Source organism: Gavialis gangeticus, unplaced genomic scaffold, assembly GCF_001723915.1.
Source record: "Gavialis gangeticus isolate Ggan-Ray unplaced genomic scaffold, GavGan_comp1, whole genome shotgun sequence".
Taxonomy (NCBI): Eukaryota; Metazoa; Chordata; order Crocodylia; family Gavialidae; genus Gavialis; species Gavialis gangeticus.
In genome coordinates this window covers 32,611,432-32,615,386 of record NW_017729024.1, presented here as the reverse complement: position 1 = coordinate 32,615,386, position 3,955 = coordinate 32,611,432, and positions in this window count along the sequence as shown.

The following is a 3,955-nucleotide window of genomic DNA, read 5'->3' as shown; positions in this document are numbered from 1 at the left end:
ACATGTCTCATACAGTAAGTAAGAATAGCCATTATGGGAGAGATTCCCCAGGGCTACCTGTGAGCTGTAGAGAAGCCCAGAAATCTTATAGTCTTCAAAGCTATTGACACATTCCCTCCTCCTACTGAATTTTTAAATGTGTGTTGGCAGGGGAGAGGGAGAGAAGTTGAGGAGAAGCACAGAACCACTAAATCAGTCCCAGTTTCTGTTAGCCCTTATAGATCTTGTATGATATCTAAGTGAGACTGCAGTGATGTATAGGGGCTAAAAAATAGCCAGATTTAACTCTTATATATCAGCATTAACATTCTTGTTTTTTTAACCTTCATTCAGGCAACTATAAAAATGAAACACCAACTTAAGAGGAATACATGGCTTGAAGTTGAAGTTGTTGTATCTTTACAAAGGGAATAATATACAGCGATTCTTATAAATTATCACCTCTAGTCAATACAGTGTTAATATTTGTAAATATAATATCATGAATTGTCAAATGATCTGGTTAGAGACTCTGTCTTACTGGCTGGTGAATGTTTGTCCTCTGCATAGTTTAGGAATAGAATCCATATTGCTAAAAATATATAACCTTTTTTGTCTCCTTTCTAATAATCTAACTTGATGAGACAGTTTCTCCATCACCAGGATGCCCTATGTTTTAGCATACTACATCATTAACATTCTAATATCTTGGTGTTTTTACAAACAAATCATAAACATGCTAGATAATTTAAATACTTAATTTGTATAATAACTGTAATTCTTTGCATATGTACACTGCTTTTATCAGTGGACCTTACAGAGCTTTACAAGTATTAAGATCCATAAGATGTCTGTGCAGTATATTTCGGCGGGTATTATCTCCATTTTATGGAAGTTAAATTTACAAGAGAATCATGAAAAGATCATGAAAAGAGAGGTCATCCAAGATTATATCATGATTTAGTAGTAGGCAATAATATTGTAGAGGAAGGAATAAGGAATATTCCTGGCAGGGGGCCCAGGGGGTAAGCCCCAGGCTCTGGTTGGCAGCATCAGGTGGTGGAGGGGCTGGCTTGAGCATGAGGGTGCTAAAGTGCAGGGCTAGGTGGCAGGCAGCCTCCACACTTTAGTACCCTTGTGCCCCAGCCAGTCCCTGTTGCCATCTACATATGTGTTTTGGCTGAGTTAATTAATTTACTTGCCCTAGTACTGGTGCATGTGTAGATGGTGATGCTTTATTGCAGAGTTAATTAGTCAACTCTACAGTAAAGCACATGTGTAGATGCACCCAGTACTTCATAGAATACGATACCTCTAGGAAATATAAAGAAGTCTGGATGCAAGCTGCAACTTGATTTTCTGAAACCATGCTCGCTTGCACCTCAAGACTGTAAAGTCACTTTACGTGCTAGTAGAGCTGTGTGAAGCTTTGGTTGCTGATTCAATTTGGAGGAGATTCAGCCTGATTTGGCAGCCAAATTTCCAAATCCGAGCTGAATTGGGAGACCAACAAAAAGGTCCAAATTGATCCAAAGCCTTCAAATTGATTCAGAAAAAGATTTGGAGGAGATTCAGTGATTCGGGTAGTCCCCACTCACTGCTGCAGGGACCTGGATCCAGAATCTGTGCCGGTAAGTGGGTGGGTGTGTGGGTGCGGGGGGGGGGGGGGGCTAGAGGAAGGGTGAGGGGACCATCGAGGGATACCCCCCAGGCCCCATCCCCTGCCTGTTCGCCCAGCCCCACTGAGCACTCCCCACCCCCCTCCCAGGCCCATCAATGGCTGCCCCACCTCATCCCAGTGTCCTGGCACTTAAAAAAAACAAAAAAAACCCCCTGCACTCACTGGCTCCTGCCAGGTGTGGGGGTGATCTCCACTGCCCCGTGCTGTGTGGGAGGCTCTTCTATGAGCTTCCATCCCCTGCCCATTCTCTCAGTCTTGTCAATGGCTGCCATATGCAGCCTCAGCATCCCAGCGCTTTAAAAAGAAAAAAGCCCCACACTCACCAGCTGCTGCAGCAGCCATTGGAGCTTCTATGGGCTCATGGCAGAGTTCCCCCTGTGCAGTGTGGGACAGTGGGGAGCAGCGGGGATTGTCCCCCAATCTGGTAAGAACTGGTGAGTGCAGGCTTTCATTTTTTTTTAAATGCTGTGATGCTGGGGCCAGGTGGGGCAGCCATTGCCAGGGCTGGGAGAGTGGGTGGGGGATTGGGCCTGTTCAATTCAGAGATTTGGTGGTGGCCGAATCTCTGAATCAGATTTGGCCCAATTGATTTGGGACAGTGATTCAAATCACCGAATTGAATCACTGTCCTCCAAATTGTCCATATCTGAAGCGAATACTAGCCGCTTTGCACAGGCCTACCTGCTAGTGCACCCACACCTCTCTGTTCAACAATACTTATTTTAAAACAAACAAACCCCCCATAATTTTTCCTTGATTCTAGCTGCTAGTGCTGCTGCCCTACTCCTGATGCAAGTGTGTCTATACATACTTTGTGGGCTAAAGAGGAACCCCCCCCCAATACCTGTCCCCCTTCTTTATGCTACAATCCTGCATGATGTATATAGAGGGTGAAAAACTCTTTTTCTTCTTCCATTACTCCATTTCAGCCTAAGTTTCAGTGAAGCAGTGGCAAACTATCCAGTGAGAGCCAAGTTCATATTGTTGTTTATATCAACGCTCTATATTTACACTTAATATCAATAATTCTGTTGGGTAACATATTGATAATTCTATAGGGTGAATAGTGAGATGTTCAACAAGACTACAACCAAAATCTTTGTTAAATTCATAACATAAGATTATGAGAATGGCCATTTTCTGGGGCCAGACCATAGGTGCATCTTGCCCAGTATCCTCTGTCACAGTGGCAGAGAATAGGTGCTCAAAAGGAAAGTCAATAGGGTTTTTTCAACTGTTCCTCTCCCACTTGCAGCTTCCAGAATTTAGGATCTAGGAAATTCTGATTCAGAGTCTGTACCCCAAATTCTTCTGCTTTTTGAAAGTTTTTCGAACAGGAAAATGGGAGTGCAGTATTCCACCATCAGAGAGGGACTTTTTTACTATCTAGTCTAATAAAATTAATAGTCAATGCATGTAAAAGCACTGATGTAAAAAATTGGTCAGGGGAGAACTGCAGAGATAGTACATTATCTCAGAGGACTAATTTATGCATCTGCAGTTGCAGGTTATTTTAATATATTTTTCCTTTAAGAATAGTTGATATTATTTTTGTATCTATGCTATTTATATACTGGTTAGTACTACTTAAGGTTCACACACTGAATTTAGAACACTGTGAAGTCCAATGAAAGATGGATACCTCTACAGAAAGTGATTTCCACGTATATTAGTGCTCTCATTTTTCAGAGAGAAGAACAGTATACATGGTTGGTGCAAAAAGTGTTTGAATAACATGAGCGATAAATAATTGCATGCCAGTAAGAATGAAGGAGAATGTACGTGAAAATTAGTAATCATAGCTGTGTGTCTCCATAAGTGAGTGAGTGAGTGCATGTGAAGGTGTCTGTATGTACAGAAATTTGTTAATAATTTCCTGTAATAATAGCAAATAAGTTCTGGTTCTCAGAAAAAAAATCTGCTTTTTTTTTTTTGGTCAGTTAATGAAGTTGAAATATTCTGGCTTCTCAGATGGAGTTATCTTTGATACTCTTCATTTTTGATTCTTTGAGTTCTACTAGAGCTTGAATTATGTTTTGATGTAAGCCTTATATCCTCTGTGCCAAACTTTGCTTTCCAACAAGTTCAGTTCTTAATTCTCAAACAGTTTCCTTGATAATGATGTATATTTACATATTTAATAACTTCTTTGCCTCTGTCTTCCTCAGTAAGGACCAGAACTGCCACCTCCCTGCTGGGCCCCCTTTGGGCCCCGGGGGAGGCTCACCTGGGCCTAGAGTGAGTGAGGATTTAGTTAGGGAGCTTCTGGAGGGGCTGGACATTTTTAAGTCAGCC